The sequence below is a fragment of the Octopus bimaculoides genome, chromosome Z (assembly GCF_046866305.1).
Source record: "Octopus bimaculoides isolate indiv1 chromosome Z, ASM4686630v1, whole genome shotgun sequence".
Classification (NCBI taxonomy): domain Eukaryota; kingdom Metazoa; phylum Mollusca; class Cephalopoda; order Octopoda; family Octopodidae; genus Octopus; species Octopus bimaculoides.
In genome coordinates this window covers 8,388,182-8,410,681 of record NC_142944.1, presented here as the reverse complement: position 1 = coordinate 8,410,681, position 22,500 = coordinate 8,388,182, and positions in this window count along the sequence as shown.

The following is a 22,500-nucleotide window of genomic DNA, read 5'->3' as shown; positions in this document are numbered from 1 at the left end:
ATGCACGCACCCCCCACACATACACTAACTTAGCTAGCTCCTGTGGCGGGCTCTTCATTGGGTCTTGGCCCCAACAATGACACTTCATGCATTGAGTAAATATTAAATTTTATTAAACTTGACCAATATTTTTCAAGCAATCAACAATTTTCATCAAAGAAATGAAATAATTTGTTGACTTGGAACTTATTGCAAAGCTCCCATTTGAGGAAGGGGTCAGTACATTTTTTTTTCTGTCTAACCCCTTTCTTTCTCTCTCTCTCTCTTTCTGTTGATTGCTTTCAACCATCAACATCACCAGTACCATCACCATCGCCACCACAACTGCCATACACACACCATTCAGACTTCTGACGCCACCAACATCAACACCTTTGACTTCGCCACCTTTCCCTCCACCACCATCACCACTGTCTTTCACATCACTTACTATCACCACCACCACCACCACCACCACCACCATCACCATCATCATCACTGTTGCCTCCACCTCTATCACAACTACAGCTCATACTCTTACTATCACCCAATCACCATCTCAACTGTCAATCTACTACCACCCTCACCGTCTCTATGCCTACTATTACTCTCACCCCAGAAAGAGGAGTAGAAGAAGTGTCACTGAGTAGCAAGGAGAGGGAAAAGTGTGACACACTGACACACAGAAATTCGTTTTGGCATTTATCATTATAGAAGGTAAGAAAAGTATTTTAAGTGATATACATATGGAAGATCCGAGAAGGTCTAGCTCCCAGCTTTGGAATTAAAAGCTATATCAACCACCGAACTGAAAGGCACTGCATAATACTAAGGATGCTGTCTTCTTCATCTCAGATAAGGACCCTGTGTTGCAACAGGTTGGGTTTCAGGGGACCATAGCTGTTTAACATTCTGCCAAGGAACATACGAGATGTGCAAGGTGTAGATGTGGAAACATTCAAAAAAAGCACCTGGACAAATTTCTACCTGAAATCCCAGATGAGCCCACATCACAGCAGGAGGCACAAAAAAAAGATAAACTTCATCCAACTCGCTTCTTCACCAAAAACAACACCCAAAGAAGACTCCAAAACACTGAAAGGCAGTGCCCCAGCATGGCCCCAGCCTCTGGTTGAAACGAGTAAAAGAATATATATATATATATATATATATATATATATATATATATACAATGGGCTTCTTTGAGTTTCCATCTATCAAATCCATTCATATGATCAACCTGAAGCTGTAATAGAAGATACATACCAAGGTGCTGCACAACGGGATTGAACCCAGGTCCATGTGGTTAGGAAGCAAACTTCTTACCACTATACCAATCATGAAAACATTCCAACTTCGACCATGTTGTCTTTTCCTTTTAACCCTTTAATATTTAGACTGGTCATATCCAACCCAAATTTTCCACCTCTCGTATGTTAAAACTGGCCAGATCCAGTCTCTCACACCTACTGTAGAACATTATTCTAAATAGAAATCATGTCAATGAAATTTCTCAGTTATGAGATAATGCAGGGTTAATTCCTAACAATGTGGATTAATAAGGGATACATCTGACAGAATAATCTGAATGCTAAAGATTTGACCCTTTAGCATTTAAACTAGCCATATTCTGCCCAAGTATTCTGCCTGTATTACATTCAAACCTGCCAGATCCAGCCTCTCACACCTACCCTACATTATTATTCTACAACTAAACAATCACATCACTGAAATCTCAAAGCTACAAGATAATCCATGATTAATTCAAAACAATGAGAATAAGTACTTACATCTAACACAATAATCTGAATGCTAAAGGGTTAAACCAACCATTTCTGGCTTCTCACACTTACCTTACAATGTCATCCTAAAAATAGTCACATCATGGAAATCTCTTAGCTACAAGATAATCCATGATTAATTCAAAATAATGTGAATAAATAAACATTACATCTGACAGAATATTTGAATGCTAAAAGTGTCACCCATACTATTGGGTTGGTGCATAATTGTGTTTTTTTTTATCAACAGATTTTATTCAACAAAAACAATAACAACATGTAACAAAAACATCTTTAAATGATTATTCCGGAGCATATTCACCATCTACTTCAATTACTGCTTCCCATTTGCTTGGTATTCGGTCAGACCATCATTTTAGGGATGTTACTGTTAAATATTGTTATTGTTTTTGTTGAATAACATTTTTTGAAAAAACTCTGCAATGAACCAACCAAATACTCTGCAATGAACCAACCAAATACATTCATGCTATGAATTTTTTTCCTTTTCAAGTTGGTAGGTTTTGATTTGAAGGAGATTTAGCTTCTATTTCTAGCAGCTTAAGCAATGTTATAGAGGCTTCCTCTGCATTGCTGTGTGGATAAGATACTGAGCAGTTTCAAAGGGAAAAAGGCATTTTGTGTGTGTGTGTGATATGTATTAATGTATGTGTGTATGGAGGTTTGTATGCATGCATGTGTGTGTGTATGTATGTATGTTTGTATGTGTAAGCATGAAAGTATGTGTATATGCGTGTTTGTGCGTGTGTGTGTGTGTGTGTATGCATGTTTGTACTTATGTAAGTATGTAGTTATGTACATATGTATGTTTGTTTGCTTGTATGTGTGTATGTATTTATGTATGTGTAAGCGTACATGTATCTGTATGTATAGATGGATGTGTTTATGTATGTGTATGTATGCCTGCATGTATGTATGTATGTACGTACGTATGTATTTGTGCGTGTATGTGTAAGCATGCATATATGTGTATGTATATTTGTATTTGTATGTTCTCATGTATGTATGTATCTGTCTGTCTCTATGCATGTGTGTGTAGGCAGTAACACACTTCATTCTAACTCATTTCGGTTTTGCCTATCAGGAACTGGTTCCAGATCTTCCAGGAATGTCATTTATAATATACCCTCCCCCCACAAGAGAATATTATCTCTTACCCACTCAATACCAAGTAAACCAATGTTACGCTCTTAACCTTTGTGATCTCTTTGGGACTTTGCAGATATTAAATATCCTGTTTATTGAAAAGATTCCCATTTCAGTAGGATTTCTACAACTTCGCTCTATGGTTAAGAAACCTGCTTTCCAAATATGTGGTGTCAGTTTCAGTCCCACAGCACAGCACCTTGACAAAGGGTCTTCTGGTATCACAAGTGTAGCTAGAGTGTGTGCTGCTTGGGGCGACCCTTCTGTTTGCCGACCCTGGACCCCACAAAAGGCACATGTTGCCTACAGCAGACCCAAAAGTCGTGACCCTTTCAAAGTGTTGCCCGGTGCAGACCACCTCTACCACTCCCCACTAGCTATGCTAGTGGTTCACTCCAGTATTTCACTAGTGCAGTGGTTCCCAACCTGGGGTCCATGGACTCCTGGTGGTCCACAAATGTAGTACTGGGGGTCCATGAACTGGGGGTTCATATATATATATATATATCATCATCATCATCATTGTTTAACGTCTGCTTTCCATGCTGGCATGGGTTGGATGGTTTGACTGAGGACTGGTGAACCAGATGACTGCACCAGGCTCCAATCTGATTTGGCAGAGTTTCTACAGTTGGATGCCCTTCCTAATGCCAACCACTCTGAGAGTGTAGTGGGTGCATTTTATGTGCTGGCACAGGGGACAGAGGAGTTGACATCAACCATGATCACATGGTGCTTTTTACGGCACTAGCATTTATATATATATATATATATTTATATCTATATATATATATATATATATATATATATGTTTTGTGTGTGTGTGTCCTAAAAGAAACTATCCTCAGCAACCCTACCAGGCAGGCTTAGTAAGGTTCCTGATTTACTCAGTGATGCCTGAACTATTTAAAATATACTTACACATGCATACATACATACATACATACACATAAATACACACAAACATACTTACATACATACAAACATACATACATACATACATGCATACATACACACATGCATACATACATACATGCATACATACATACACACACATGCATGCATACATACATGCATACATACATACACATAAATACACACAAACATACTTACATACATACAAACATACATACATACATACATGCATACATACACACATGCATACATACATACATACATGCATACATACATACACACACATGCATGCATACATACATGCATACATACATACATACATGCATACACACACACATACATACATACACACACACATGCATGCATACATACATACATGCATACATGCATGCATACATACATACATGCATACATGCATGCATACATACATACATACACACACACACACATGCATTCATACATGCATGCATACATACATACACACATGCATACATACATACATACATACATATATGAACGTATATAAATATGCAAGTGTATGCACGAGAATACATATGTAAAACAAAACAAACATACACACACACATGCAAAAATCCCCTGTTGATGTTGTTGAAGTTCTAATGAAGGACCCTTGGATCTAGGTTAGAAACTGGATCTTTATTGGCAAGAAATCTTGAAATAAAACTGAACCATGACATACATACATACATACAAATATACATACATACATACATACATACATACATACATACATACATACATACATACATACATACATACATAAAGAAGAGAACAACTACGCCGAGCTACTGAGAAATTTACAGATACTCCACCCAGACTACAAGTTCAGATTCATACCCGTGATTGTTGGGGCATTGGGATATGTAACGAACTGCCTCAACAAAAACCTGGAAAAACTAGGGTTCTCAAAACCTGAAACAAAAAGGCTGATTAGAAGACTACAGATTCAAGCCATCAATGGAACTGTAAAAATATGTAAAACTTTCCAAAAATTTAGCACATAAATACATATGCATACATCTAGACATAAAAACGCATTCATAAAACAAACATACAAATCTGCGCATACACTAACACCAAATACTGCACACACACACACACACATATACACAAATACCTAGATGATGTTGATAAAAGTTCCAATGAAGGAGCCTTGAATCTATGTTAGAGTCCGGCTCTTTCTCTATGGACAAGAAATACAGAAATGAAACTGATTGATAACATACATACAAATATACATACATACATACATACATACATACAAATATAACCTTGGTTGGTCATTTATTTTTACAGTATTTGAACTTAGAAACTTAAAATTATGTATATATATATATATATATATATTTAATCCAAAGACATACTAAGTATGTCTACCTACTTGAAATAAAAGTCAAAACTCGTTATTAAATCGCCAAAAATACACTGGTGATTACTACAGAAATCAAACGAAGGCAAATATATGTACAATGACCCTCATCGTTTTACTAACATTCTCGTCTTGTCTTGTTATGTTCTGGTCCTATTCCCAGCAAGTTTCTTGCCAGTACCTCCAGAGTGGAAGGAATATTATCGATAATGGCTGAAATTGCACTTGGACTCTCTGACCGATAACTCAAGAGGAGTTGGTGAACCTCTGTATTTTCTGTTCGTCTGTGTATTTATTTACTATATATGTTTTTGAATTATATATATATATATATATATATATATATATATATATATATACACACACACAGGCATGTCATATTTTCTGTTTGCTGTCGTTTTATATATTCCTGAAAATATATATATATATATATATATAGCACAAAGCATTTTGTGTATTGCTCTACTGATTCAGTTAATCTTTCTTTCTTATGCATCTTCCTGTTTGTTGTTTTATAAATTCTGCAAATCCTGCCATCCATCCATCCATCCTCTCTGTCCACTATTCCTGGAAGGTTTGAGGGGACAGCACTCTCGGGCACCTCCTCCATAAGGTCATATCAGAAGCAACCATCATTACACTTTCTCACTGCATTCCCAAGAATGACCGAATGGAACTGAATATTATCTGGTCTACTCTTAAGTCTGGTTGGTTCCACTTGAAGAATTCACCTTGTGATTCTTTCCTTTGACATTCCAATCACATGTCTGCAGAACTGGAGGAAACCATTTCAGCTGCTTGTATTTGGGATCATACTCCTGTCATTATCCATCTTTCATCACCATAATTGAAGATAGGCACGAAAACCGATTTGAAGATAGCAAGTTTTGTTTTTTTTACCAGCCCTTTCTCTTCTGAGGATTAAATTGACTTTACACAAAAAAAAAAAGAAAAAAAAAAAAAGAAAAAAAACTCGAGTCATATTTAAATTGAGTGTGAAGTCAATTTAGAAAAAAACAATGGCCATTACCAGTTCCGCGTGACTGGCCCTCGTGCCGGTGGCATGTAAAAGTACCCACTATACTCTCAGAGTGGTTGGTGTTAGGAAGGGCATCCAGTTGTAGAAACTCTGCCAAATCAGATTGGAGCCTGGTGTTGCCATCTGGTTCACCAGTTCTCAGTCAAATTGTCCAACCCATGCTAGCATTGAAAGAGGACGTTAAACAACGATGATGATTAATTTGTCAAATGTAATGCTTATCTGTTCACATTAATTTTGAGTTATTCAGGTTCAAGTGGGGGGTGTCCACAATATTTGCTTGTAACTTTGTTAATTTTCTACATACAGATTAAAAATTTTATAAATGGGTGCTTATATGCCAGTGGTTTATAGTTATGTAATTTTAGCTGATCTTTCTGATTAAATTTGACTTTTATGGGCAATTTAATTAACAGGTGTAAACAACAATAACATTATGAATAAACACTAAAGTTCATATTCTTAATACATCTCACCTGTTTGATTTTGTTACTAAAATTATCTCAAATGTCATCTGCCAACAATTTTACATTTTTCAAGATGAGGTACATTAATTTGAATTAATTGAAATACAGGTGTAATCGGTACAAGATTTTATTCTTTCTCTATATTTTATTCAAACATCAAACCTCTTGCGAGGTACATGATATCACTCCATATCAGTCTCAGAGCCTATTCCACCTGGTCCGTAGTCACAATGTGAATTTTTCCTTTACTTATCGAAAAGGTTTGGTACATTATTGTCCTTTCTTTAATGTTATTACGCGTCTCTTGCAGGGGTGGGGGACAGCTTCACCTCAAAAGCATCCCGACTTAATAAATCTTTATACCTTCCAAATTTTCCGATAGCCATTTTCTTCTCCTGGCATTTTACCACATCAGCAAAATTCCTCTTCTTCTTCAATTGATCGTCCATCATCTGGACTGCCTCCAACAATTCCTCTTCCTCTTCCAATATGTCTGAGAAGCTATAGTCTTCTACAGACATGGTTTTACTAAGCTATCTCTCCTCTCATGAGAAGAGAAAGCACAAACAGACAAATCGCTGCAAAACAGCAGAACATGTTCAAAGACTATAGAAAAAAACACCAACACAAAAAGCAAAGTATAAAACATACAAACGTTGAAAAAAACCACGTGGTCTAAACAATTTCACAATATTTATACATGAATAAAGGCGAGAAAATTTTCATCTCGCATTATCTCAAAGCTACGAGAATTCAATAACATAATTTCTTTAATTGTTTAGCAATTTCATTGAGCAGTCAGATATGGCCCGATTTGGCCGGCTTGAACAAATAAAGGGGAATTAATTTCGGCTGGTTTTGGCTGGTTTGAATACTAAAAGGTTAAAGAATTTTGTACGTGAAATACATTTCTCTAAGAGTCAGTGAAACTTAATTAGAATGTTTGAATTATAATTTAAGCACCATCATAGTTTTGGTTTTATGACTTTCATTCTTCAATATCAGAGAAAACAAATACAAAACAAAGAAGTAACACATCTAAGACTTACACTGTTAAATGTTATTCACCAAAACAGGAATTAAAAAGACAAAAAGAAGAAAGAAATGGTAAAAATTAACAATAAAACATACAAGAAAACATCCTTTCTCATGAAAATGTTTTCTTCCAAATTTTGATGTTATTCTCTTCCGACTTTTTAGTGCTGCTATTTTCTTCCTAATTTTCATCCAATCAGTGAAATTCCATCCCAATTAGTTTTGAAAAGAAGTGAAACATGTGGCATGTTCATTACACATCTAAGCATGTTCTTCTGTTGCATTCCTCATGTTGATAAGAAATATTGCGGATGCACTGACTTAAAAGTGCATGTTTCTGCCTGCAATTATGTGTGTGTGTGTATGTGTATATGTATATATGTACTTATGTATGTATATGTGTATATGCACTTATGTATGTATATGTGTATATGCACTTATGTATGTATATGTATATGCATTTAAGTATGTACATGTGTAAATGTACTTATGTATGTATATATGTGTGCGTAAATATATATATACACATATGTATTATATATATATATAGATGTATATGTGTGTGTATGTATATGTATATATTGATGTGTGTGCATGTGTATATATATGTATATATATATGTATATATATATATATATATATATATATATATATATATATATATATATATATAAACAATATATGAGTATATGCATATATATGTACATGTATGTATATACGTTCATCCACATGTACATATAGATACATAACTGGGTACATGACGTGGCAAAAGAACAAGGACAAAAATGGTAAACAAGGTGCAACAAACAAGCAGGCCACATAGAAACATCCCCTTCATCAGCTGCCACCTTTAAAACTCCGGCATTTCGAAGAATTAAGGCAGTACGCATCGTTAAAATGGTTCTTCCCACGAACACAAATTAAATTGTTTTCGTTGAGGGTAGTGGCGGACGGAAAACAAGACAGGAAAACGAAACGGTGAAATAAACAAACAAAAAGGCTGTACAGCCAGACGTGAAGTGTGTATGTCTCGAACGCTATATATATATATATATATATATATATATATATACGTATGTATGTATAAAATCTCAAAACATTTCTGCAAACAGAAGCAATTGTAAAGCCCTTGATGTCTTTAAAATTTTGGCTTTTACTTAAAATTTCACGTACATTTTCCCTTGACTTAACGAGAAGTGGATGGAAGCAAACAAAGCTGATGAGAAGGAATTTGGGTGATGTGAATGCTAAATGCTATAAGGGACAAGGATTGCCATGTGTGTTGCCTTCATAGAAGCTCTAGGAGGATATGGGAAAGAAAAATGTTATAACTACATATATGTACACACTCACATATACACACACACCATCATCCTCATCATCATCATTACCACCACCACTACTGCCACCATCATCATACTTACATTCAACTTATACATACATGCACGTATATGTACATACGTATATGTACATGAGACTCAGTCTCAACTCATGGCTCGCCACTTTAGCCTGCGTGGATATCCACCCACCACCATCCACACCGCCCTTGCCAGAGCACGTTCTGTGGACCGTGCATCTGCTCTCTCCCCCCGAACCCGCCCTGCCATTTCCCGCCTCCCTTTTCCCCTCACCTACGTTCCCACCACCCTACCCCTCCAACGCTCCATTCTCCGAGCTTTCCGGCGCCTCCAGTCCGACCCCTCCACCTCCCACATCTTCCCTAATCGACCCCTCGCCTCCTTCAAATGAGCCCATAACCTACGAGACCTCTTGGTCCACAACTTCTTCCCCAACCCAACCTCCCAACCTGGCTCGTTCCCTTGCTCCCGCCCACGCTGCCGCACTTGCCCTTACCTCTCCAACACCACCCTCCTCACCAGCACCCATCACCGACCCTATCGCATCACCGACTCCTTCACCTGCACTTCTACCAACATCATCTATTGTATCTCCTGCTCTCTCTGCCATTCTCTGTACATCGGACAAACGGGGCGCCGCCTAGCCGACCGATTCGCGGAACACCTCCGAGACATCAACGTTGGCAATGACACCCCGGTGTCACACCACTTCCATTCTGCTGGTCACTCCTTGCAGCAACACCTGTCCGTGTTTGGATTGTCCATGCACAGGGGCCATCCGGACTCCCGTTTGCGCCGTGAACAGGGATTAATCTTCTCTCTTTGCCCCTCTTCATCTAACTCCCCTCCCCCTACCTCTCTCCCCCATACCTCTCTCCCCCTACCTCTCTCCCCTACCTCTCTCCCCCACACTCCTCCTACCACCATCTCCCCCACCTCCCCCTCCTGCTCCGACTCCTACTTCTCTGTATGTCTCTTCACCTCTCTTCACTCCTACTTCTCTTCACTCCTACCTCTCTTCATTCCTACTTCTCTTCATTCCTACTTCTCTTCACTCCTACTTCTCTTCACTCCTACTTCTCTTCCTACTTCTCTTCACTCCTACTTCTCTTCACTCCTACTTCTCTTCACTCCTACTTCTCTTCACTCCTACTTCTCTTCACTCCTACTTGTCTTCACTCCTACTTCTCTTCACTCCTACTTCTCTTCACTCCTACTTCTCTTCACTCCTACTTCTCTTCACTCCTACTTCTCTTCACTCCTACTTCTCTTCACTCCTATTTCTCTTCCTACTTCTCTTCATTCCCACTTCTCTTCACCCCTACTCTTTCTCTCCTCTCTCTTACTCTCTCTCACTCTTTTCTCTCTTACTCTCCCCTCTCTCACTCTTACTCTCTACACTCTTACTCTCTTACTCTCTCACCCTTACTCTCTTACTCTCTTACTCTCTCACCCTTACTCTCTTACTCTCTCTCACTCTCTTCTCTCTTTCCCTCTCTCTCACTCTCTTCTCTCTCACTCTCTTTCTCCCCCCTCCCATACCCACCTTCCCCCTCTCTTACATCCACCTTCCCCTTCCCCCTTCATTGTCAATCCCCCCTTATAAGCTCATCCCACCACACCCCAACACACTCCTACTCTACCTTCCCACTCTACCCCATCCAATTCCTTACACCCACCACCCACCCCTACCCACAGACCCCTACCTCTACCCCCACTCCACCCAAGCCTTCCCCACCTCCCAACACCCTCACATCACACCAAGCACACACTACAACTGACCACTCCTTTCTCCCTCCCCATTTTCACACATACATACATCAAGATCACCAGCATTCTATCTCCCACACACACAGCCCCTCGTTCTTCGATCACCGTTCTTTCTCCCCCTTTTCTTAGCTCCCCTGTGTAAAATTTCTAACTTCCGGTCAGCCATTACTATACTGAACACTATTCAATTTTTTTTCTCCGTGTTTTTCTCCTTGTCTCCGTATTCTTTCTGTTGAAGAGCGTAGCTCGAAACGTCAAAGACTTTCCGTATCCCCGAGCGTCATACTAATACATCCTTTTGTTGTTTACACCACCTGTCCTCGTCTGTTGTTGTTTTTTCGTACATTCTCCCATATATGTACATATGTATGTACAAACATACATGTGCATGTATGTACATACATACATACATACATACATACATGCACATGCAGGTATGGTCGTGTGGTTATGAAGTCTTCTTCTCAACTCTATGGTTCTGAGTTCAGTCCCACTGTGCAGCACCTGTAGCTCCAAGCTAACCAAAGTTATAAAATAGATGAGGTAGGCAGAAACTGAAAAAAAAAAGAAACTAGTTGTGTATGTGTGTGTGTGTGTGTGTGTGTGTGTGTGTGTGTGTGTGTGTGTGTGTGTGTGTGTGTGTGTATTAATGTATGTATGTACGTATGTATGTATATGCATGTATGTTCATACATGTGTATATATGTCATCATTGTTGTTTAACATTCGTTTTCCATGCTAGCATGGGCTGGACGGTTTGACCGGGGTTTGAGAAGCCAGGAGGCTGCACCAGGCTCCAATCTGATCTGGCAGAGTTTCTACAGCTGGATGCCCTTCCTAACATCAACTACTCTGGGAATATAGTCGGTGCTTTTTACGTGCTACTGGTTAGGCGGTACTGGCAACAACCATGCTCGAATAGTGCTTTTTATGTGTAACTGGCACAGGAGCCAGTCTAGCAGCCCTGGCAACAAACGCTCAAGCAGTGCTTCTTACATGCTACCGGTGTGGGTGCCCCTCAGACGGTACTGTCATCAGCCACGACAATGACTTCACTTGAATCAACAGGTTTTTGCAAGCACAGTTTATTTCCCAATGATTGAAGGGTACTCTTAAATGGTCCGGTTATGCTGCACTGGTATAGGCCACAGTTACAGTCTCACTTGGATTGGCAGATCTTCTCAAGCACAACATATTTTCAAAAGTCTCAGTCTCCTGTCATTGCCTCTGTGAGTCCCAACGTTCGAAGGTCATGATTCACCACCTCATCCCATGTCTTCCTGAGTCTACCTCTTCCACAGCTTCCCTCCACTACTAGGGTGTGACACTTTTGCGCACAGATGTCCACAGACGTAACCCATGACCATACCAGCACAGTTGTCTCTCTTGCATACCATGTTTGATGCTTCTTAAATCCAACTTTTCTCTCAGGGAGCTTACACTCTGTCGTGTATGCACACTGATATTACACATCCAGTGGAGCATACTGGCTTCATTCCTTACGAGCTTACGCATGTCCTCAGCAGTCACGGCCCATGTTTTACTGCCATGCAGCATGGCTGTTCGCACACATGTGTCATTCAGTCTACCTTTTACTCTGAGCGAGAGGCCCTTTGTCACCGGCAGAGGTAAGAGTTCTCTAAACTTTACCCAGGCTATTCTTATTCTAGCAGCTACACTCTCAGAGCATCCCCACCCCCCGTTACTGACTCGGTCAGCTAGGTAACGGAAGCTATCAACTACTTCTAGTTTTTCATCCTGGCATGTGACGGAAGCTGTTTTCTGCACATTATCAATGTTTATTGCCCCCGAGCACACAAAAACTATCTTCCTCACGAAAACTATCTTCCTCACAAAAACTATCTTTTGCCACACACAAAAACTATCCTCTTCATTAGCCTTCATTTGATATTGCTGCACCTCTTATGTGTCCATAACTTACACTGGGTACCTCCTATGGAATTTCTACCTGCACCTTTTCTACAGACTGAGCAGAGCCATCTACCTGAAGGGATTTGTGATGTGTATGTATGCATGTATATATATCTATATATATATATACTTATGTAAGTTGAGTAGCTGCTGGTCAGCTATGATCTAGCAGATCTATCGTCCAAAGCTTAACAGCCATGACCACTCCCATCCTTGTTTCTTGCATTGTTTGCCTAGGATGACATTATCCGAAGTGAATCTCCCATTTCATGGTTGTGGTGTGTGATTGGGAGAAAATTTAATGACTTGACTGCATAAATCTTCCCTCTTATGGGCTTAAGCTGTGAGTATTTACCACAAGCTCATAAACATTACTACTTTAAGCATCATTTTATTGACAAGCAATACTGAATTCAAATTCTCTTGTAGGAAAAGTTGTAATGCAATAGACTAACACGTGCCATAATGAAAGATTAATCTCTCATTTATCTAATGCAATGGAAAGCCTGTGTTAAGTAACACACACACACACATACTCTCTCTCTTTTACTCTTTTACTTGTTTCAGTCATTTGGCTGTGGCCATGCTGGAGCACCGTCCTTAGTTGAGAAAATCGACCCCAGGACTTATTCTTTGTAAACCGAGTACTTATTCTATTGGTCTCTTTTGCCGAACTGCTAATTGACGGGGACATAAACACATCAGCATCAGTTGTCAAGCAATGCTAGGGGGACAAACACAGACACACAAACATACACACACACACACACACACATATATATACATATATACGACGGGCTTCTTTCAGTTTCCATCTACCAAATCCACTCACAAGGCTTTGGTCGGCCCAAGGCTATAGGAGAAGACATTTGTCCAAAGCGTCACGCAGTGTGACTGAACCCAGAACCATGTGGTTGGTAAGCAAGCTACTTAGCCCACAGCCACTCTTGCCCCCCCCCCCCCAAGGATTGAGGCAGGCATAACAAAGTGAAGCATGCCACAAATTGCTTTGACAGAACGGTACTAATCAGACAGTTAAGTATTCCGTTATTGTTGTCTGGAATATGTTGATGAAGAGACATTCACTGTTGCTTGATTGTCCGCAACTCCAGTGGTGTCTAGAAATATTCAAAAACGAATGGAACCTCGAGTGCGGTAAAAGAACTTAATTAAAATAGACAAATTGGTTATCCGGTAGCGCTATAAATGTTGCATTAGTAGTCTTCGTTGCAATAGAAACATAGCACTTTCAGGTATGCAGTATGCACAACATCCAAGAATTATGTCACTATGTAATGCCTTATGCAATTCTTGATTCATCAGTCTTACCAAATATAAAAGCGAGCTGTGACATGTTGATTAATCTAGAAATGAAATTTCCAATTGGAATTACCAACATTTAAGAAATGTAAAGTGGGTGGGACTATAATCTGTCAATCATGAAAGTGGATTCCAGGATGAGGTTGTAAAGTTAAAGAATAGTTAAAAGGCATGTTTATTCTTAAAATGCCATTAACCTTTTAGCATTTAAAACAGCCATATATGGGCCAAAATTTTCTACTTGTTTTATGTTCTAACTGGCCAGATCTGGCCTCTCACCCTGACTTAACAATGTCATTATAAAAATCAACAATCGCATCATTGATATCTCAAAGTTCCAAGACAATGTATCATCATCATCATTATCATTTAATGTCTATCTTGCATGCTGGCATCGGTGGGACAGTTTGACAGGAGCCGGCCAGACAGAAGCCTGCACCAGACTTCTGTGACTGTTTTGGTAGGATTTTCCTTCCTAACACCAACCACTCAGCAGAGTGTGAGTGCATTTTATGTGGCACAAACACAGGTAAGGTCAGTTTTGGTAAGGTTTTTACAGTTGGATGCTCTTCCGAACACCATGCACTTTACAGTGTGGACTGGATGCTTTTTAAGTGACACCTGCACTGACAGGATCACCAAATAACCTACAAGACAAACATCTTTTGAATTAATGCTTGATTATATCAAATCAATGCAAATGAATATATATTACATTTGACAGAATAATCTGAATGCCGAAGGATTAAACTTAGCAGCTTTATTCATAAAGGCTTGTATTGAAAAAAAAAAACTTATTTACCAGCATGACATTTGACCTCTCAAAACATATTAGAAGACAGTTACTGATGTTGTTCTAAAAAAAAACCATTTATTGTTATATTGCTTCGTACATTGAGGTGAGACATTGTTTATAAGTTCCGATGTTACTTATTCATTTATTTAATTCATCTGAATCAAATTACTCTGATTAATAATTGAGGTACTGATAGAGTATTAGCTCTAATTAAGGGAGAATCAGCTAATTATAATTCATGGAAAATAACTTAAGGAAAAATGCAGGGAACAGTGAAAGTCTCTGTGAAATTTCAGAGGAGAGAGAAAGAAAAGAAGGAGAGAAAGGAAAAAAAACAATAATTAATGTATAGAGAGAGAGCCATAATCTGTGCCAGTAATCATAACTTATAAAAACTAAACAATAAACAGAATAAGACAAATCTAATAGAAAAATGGTCAGCACATTGATGGGAAGATGACATTGGCATAAGCGAATAGATATGAACATTAGACTAATGAAAATAGCTTAGGCAATAATCAGTGACAACATAAAGACATAACTCTATAAATTTATGAATGTATGTAAGTTAAATATGGAAATTTTGAGAGACCAGTTATATAGCTGCAAGGAAGTTACAAGTTGAAAGGCTGAAAAGAATAGAGAAGGAAAAATATCTGATATTCTCAATAAGAAAATAAAACAAGAAAATGAAAAACCATGAACACCAACATTTCTCTTTAATAAATATTTTCATATCATTGAGAATAAAGCAAATGAATTCAATAATTTAAGTTCAGTAGAGAGGTTAGATCACTACTAAAATAATTAAAATTTATGGAGAATATTAAGAAAATGTTAAAAAAAATTATAAAGGTCATAACTAGGATAACAAATATATTATCTAAGGCTTGAAGCAAATTCAATGAAGTTATTGAATTAAATTATATAAAATGTAAATTATCATCATCATCATCATTGTCTAACATCCGTTTTCCATGCTAGCATGGGTCGGACAGTTTGACTGGTGTCTTGGAAGCCAGGAGGCTGCATCAGGATCCAGTCTGATCTAGCAGTGTTTCTACAACTGGATGCCCTTCCTAACGCCAATCACTTTATGAGTGTAGTGGGTGAGTCCAGGGTCTTTGTGGAGAGTGATGCTATTTTTCATTTTATCCTTCCTTCGAAATGTAAAAAGGGAATTATTTTATCTCAATTTTAAAATGAAAAAAGTGGAGTAAAAGTATCTAGATTAGTTTTAATATTATACTTAATGTTTTTGGTTAAACATTTATTTCCTAGTGGGTATTCACATTTCTTCTTAAAATTACATAATCTAGTTAATGTCTCAATGGGAATATTGTAGGTTACATAACTCATAACATTATCAACAGAATTTCTCTACACATTAGCCACTCCATCAACACTTACATTACCACAATTTGTATAGTAGTTATTATAAACATCACTCAGTCCCCCAAGTATTCTAAAATGATTATACTCTTTATCATTATTATAACTATTATGACAGTTGTATTTATTACTATAATAGATTATAACACATGGTGCCTTGTGGGAGATAATCACTTTTAAATAAATCATGGCTGTGTGAGAATTTTGAGTTTGAAGCGTAAGGCAAACAAAGAAGATGCACAAAATATTCATGTTGGCCCTTCTGTTGCCATATTTCTATTGAAACACACTGACTTTGATTCATCCAATTTTGAAAAGAATGAAAAATTTAGTAAAATAACTTTGTCATTATCAAACTGATATTTGAGACAGAAATGAACATGAAATTTTGATGTAAGTTCTTGATTTAGATAATTTTAAAAGAGGAAGATTTGTATTATGGAATAAAAGGCAATCTCAAGTAGGTTGCTATGAAAAAGGGTTAATGTCCTTTTTCTAATCATTACAAAGATCCTAAATATTATTTTTAATGATTATAATTGAAGAAGAATCATAAATAAATGCAATGTGCACAAGATACACATGCAAGCAGAAACTCATATTAAAGTATTGGATAGCAAATGTTAATGTATATTTTCAATACATGTTTTAAATATCCAAATACACACATAGAATGATACATGTGGAACTCTGTTGGTTATGACAATGAGTGTTCCAGTTGATCCGATCAATGGAACAGCCTGCACATGAAATTAATGTGCAAGTGGCTGAGCACTCCACAGACACGTGTACCCTTAAAATAGTTCTCAGGAAGACTGAGTGTGTCACAGAGTGTGACAAGACTGGCCCTTTGAAATACAGGTACAACTCATGTTTGCCAGCTGAGTGGACTGGAGCAACAGGAAATAAAGTGTCTTGCTGAAGGACACAACATATTGCTGGGAATTGAACTCAAGACTTTACGGTCATAAGCCGAGTACCCTAACCAGTAAGCCCTACACTTTCACAATGATACATGTATGTATGGTCTAAATACATATATGAATGCCTAATTTATCATTATACCTTTATATGTACATTTAGGGTCAAAGCTGGCATGATGAGGGCACTGTTGTACTCTGTCTCTGAATGCAGGAGTCAATGTTTCTTCTGACAGTGAAGCAGCTTCAACCATAACTCTAGAGTTGTCTGGGACCACTCACTGATTCAGACGATGAAACTCTCAGAGAATCATCCTTTACCCTATTTCTGACCACCAGCCGAATATACGTGTGGAGACAGCCAAAAGAAGCGTTTGACCCAAACTGCCTTCTTCCAACAAGCTATCCAGTCTGGGAATCAAAACCAAAACCTTACTCTTTGAATATACTACACCCTAATTAATTAATAGGTCATGTCTGTAATACAATGATGATGATGATGATAATGATGGTATACACTGAAAGCTTTCATTAGAGAGAAGGTACAAATAAGAAAAACAAAGTGACCAATGGAAATAGTGATCCAGAACTGGACGATGCTAAGAGATTGTAGGAGAGGAAGAAAAAGGAAGAGGGAGAAGTGGGAGAGACATACACACACACACACACACACAGAGTCATGCATGCATGCACACACACACCTGTTTCTCTCTCTCTTTCTCTCACATGTATGAGTATGAGTTTTTGTATGTGTGTGTTTGTGTGAGCATGTGTGTATGTGTGTGTGTGCATACATGTGTACTTATGGGTATGTGCTCATATATGAGTGTGTGTAAATGCGTGTCTTTATGTCTATGAATTTGTGTCTGTGAATTTGTATGTGTATATGCGTGTGTGTGTGTGTGCATGTGTATTTATGAATGTGTGTGTGTGACTGTACCTGTAAATGCGTGAGTGTGCATCTTTATATCTCATGCACTCTTTCCAACTACAACCATGAATATTCTGATTAAGGTTTGATGGAGAGAGAAAAAGGAAGCAATATATATATATATATATATATATATATATATATATATATGTATGGCTAACGAAGAGACAAGCAAACAATGTTAAAGAGATTAAAAACAGGAATACAAAAACGTTTACATAAATTGTTAATATTTCTCATTCATCTCTGCTGAAATAAGCTCACTTTTCTGTGTATCAATTGTACACATTCTTGGGGTGAGGAAGGGCCTTTTCTGTAAACATTATGCCCTTTTGCCAGCCAGCGACAACACCCTGACCTTCTACTCCTGGCTCACTGTCTGCCTGGGTGTCTGCGTGCCTGCATGCCTATGAGCCTGTCTGTCTGTCTGTCTGTTGCTTTCCTCTGTGTGTGTGTGTATGTATAATAAAAACACATGTGAATGTTTATATATATATATATATATATATATATATATATATGCACATATGTACAGTTATGCATGCATATAAATGTGTGTGATTTGTGTGTATGTGTGCATATATATGTCTATATACATATATATATGTTTGTGTGTATATATGAGTATGTATATATACACCTATGTGTGTGTATGTATATACACATATTTATATATACATATTTATATATATATATATATATATATATATATATATATATATATATATAATTTGTCAGTTACTGGGAAGATTTGTAATATATATCAATGACTTTTAAACCAACCGAGTTTCTACAGCAGCACAAAAACTATATACATGCATACTTTAAGTATATATGTAACCCTGTCTATATGTGCGTGTGCGTGTGGTGATTGCTTCTCTTTGTATACATTGTTGATATGTGTCTGGAGTACAATTTCTTGGTCTTTGAAGACATACAAAAATATACTGTTAACTGTCACAAAAAATTGTGTGCGTGTGTATGTGTTTGTGTGTGTTTGTGCATGTTTGTGTGTGAATATGAGTGTGAATGTACTGCTGTATCATCATCACCATCCTCATCATTTAACATCTGTTTTCTCTTTGTAGTCATGGGTTCAACAGGATACAATGTAGATTTCTATGGTTGGATGCCCTTCACAACGCCAATTACTTTACAGAGAATATTGGACGTCAGGTCTCCTGCAGCACTGCAATATAACTAATCAACACGGTCCTTTGTCATCTTCTCCTTGTGACGCAGAATCTTCATGTCAGCTTGTACTGTTTCGTCTATGTCTTCATTGCTGAAGCTGTCTACTGCTTCTTCTGAGGTGTTTAAGAGAATCTCATTTTTGGTGTGGTTTTATTGTTTATTGTCCTATTGCATCTGCCATATGCAAAGCCTGCTTTCTATGCAAATCTGCCTCAAATTCTACCACATCTTTTGTGTGTCTATGGAGTTTTCCTTTTCTTCATATCATCTTTACCTGTTTCCATGATGGTTCCAGGGTCCAATCTTATTTTCTATGTATGAACACTTTAGTCTTAGACAAGTTTACTTTGAGGCCTCTCGATTCTAGGTTTTGCTTCCATATCTGCAATGTTTTGCACAAATTCTACCATAGGTTTCTCTATAAGAGCTAGATCATCACTTTATATGAGTAACCATTGACAGCTGGACGGGGGTCTAAGAACTAAACCATAATAGACCTCTACCGTCATACTAAATTCTTCACAAAACACATTGCTGATTCTCCCTTTACTGACTATTCTTTTGTAGATAGCATGTACAACCCTCATTACTACTTCATCCATGTCTCATTTCTTTAATGTCAATCAGATAACTAAGGTGGCAGCCTGCCAAAAGACCTTTTCTAAGTCAATAAGTGTTAGGTATAATAGTTTTACTTCTTTTGCATTTGGTAAGGCAAATTTACAGCTCTATCTGCCATATCATTCCACAACCTTGTAAGCTTCCATTTGGCAAGGACCTTGCACCAGTCACATATGTAATCAATAGATCTCAGGAAATCATTTTGTAAAAATTTCCATTTCTGCCGTCGCGTATGTCAACAAGAAGCTTTCTAAACTTATGACAATCTTTAAGATTCTAAGTCTTTCTTTCTTTCCCAGTTGTGTTTTTTTTATCTCTTCAACTCTGCCTGAGTCTAACTCTGAAGTCATTAATCATTAAGCTATGATTGGTAGTTATTCATCAGGAAAGGCTTTTGGGGATCTGTATAAAATTTTGTAGTTAAAATTTATCTGCAATAAACTGGCCATACTTCTATAATGCACAAAATATTTTAAAACTTTTTTTTTACACAGTTTTTAATAATATTTAATCATAAAGATATGTGATTGATTTCAACCTTTTAACATTCAGGTTATTCTGTCAAGCAGTATTATTATTATTATTATTATTATTTATGTATGTATTCTATGGCGGTCAACTGGCAGAGTTGTTAGCACGCTGGGCGATATGCTTACCAGTATTTCTCCTGTTGCTATGTTTTCAGTTCAAGATCCACCAAGGTTGACTTTGCCTTTCAGCCTATCAGGGTGGATAAATTAAGTACCAGTTGAGTACTGAGGTCGATGTAATCGACTTAATCCCTCTCCCCCAAATTACAGGCCTTGTGCCTATAATAGAAAGGATGTTTCATTAGAACAAGAGATAATTCTTTTGGGGAATGATGCATCTTGAAGCAAATAAAGCTATAAAGAGTAGAATGTATATTTTGAGTTGAAAATCCTTTTGGATAGAAAAAGTCAAATGCTGCTTTTGGCTTACTCTGCCCAAAATGTATTTTAACCCAATATTTATCTGCTGTTATTTATAGCTCTATCTGCTTCAAATTCCATCATTGCAATAAAAATTTATATGCCTGCATGTATATATATGCCTTCATCATCATTATTTAATGTCCGTTTTCCATGCTGGCATGAGTTAGTTGGTTTGACCAGAACTGGTTAAGTCAGAGAGCTGCACCAGACTCCAGTCATATGTTTTGGCTTGGTTTCTGTAGCTGGATACCCTTCCTAATGCCAACCACTTTACACAATGTACTTGCTGCTTTTTCACATGTCACCAGCATGGGTGCCTGTTACATGTCCATGATTTACTTAGGTTGACATGTCTTTTCAAGTACAGCAAACCACGAGAAGTCTTGGTCCCTTGTCGTCTCCTCTGTGAGGCTTAACATCAGAAGATCATCTCTCACCACTTTGTCACACATCTTTGTGGGTCTACCTCTTCCACAGGTTCCCTCCAAAATTAGAGATTGGCACTTTTTTATGCACCTGTTCTCAACCATACATATCACATAACTATATCAGCACACACACACACACACACACACACACACACAAGGTTCGATGGGTAAATTGTCACCATTTTAGATTTTTAATTTTGCGCATGTGCATTGTTTGTTTTTGACTTTGTTGACTACACAGTATAGTAGGGTCAGTTGGGCACTGTCTGTGAAAAAAACAGCACCATGATGTAATTCACTCTGTCAGAAATTTGGAAATGATATGCTATACTGCTTAACATTCATGCTGGAAGCTCCAGTATGTACAGATAGTGAACACACAGAACAACTGTTGGTTTGCCATGTCCCCAAAACATGTAGCAAAAGTGATAAAAATCAAACATCCAGTCAACATCTGGTGATCACTAGTGATGGCAATGTTATGCCTCCATTTATCTCCCCACATGGCCTCACCCTCAACATGGAGGCCTACATTAGGTGCCTGGAGGAGGTAGTGCTGCCCTGGGTCAAGAGGGCGTTTGATAGAAGACCCTATGTCTGGCAACAGGACTCTGCACCATGCCACACAGGCAAGAGAATCCAGTCATGGCTTTCAGACAATTTCTGTGACCACATCACCCATAACAGCTGGTCACCTAACTCCCCACACTGCAACACACTGGATTACTATGTGTGGGGCACAGTTGAGCGAGAAACCAACAAAACTCCTTGAAACACCAAAGATGAACTGAAGGCAAGGATTATGACAGCATTCCCCAACTTAAATAAGGAGACCATCCAGAAGAGTGGCAGGAGATTCGGAAGTAATCTGCAGGCCGTAGTTGAAGCCAATGACGATTTTATTGAATAAATCTACTCTCTAGTATTTCAAGACATTTTAATGTAATTTTGGTAAATATATCTGTTAAAATGAGAAGTCAGTGTTATTTTCATTTTCATGTAAATTAGACGACAATATATACACTGCACCCTGTATATACTATAAACACACATACATATACATGACTGAATTTTCATCTCATACCTGGAGTTTCATGGTATTGTTATTTTCT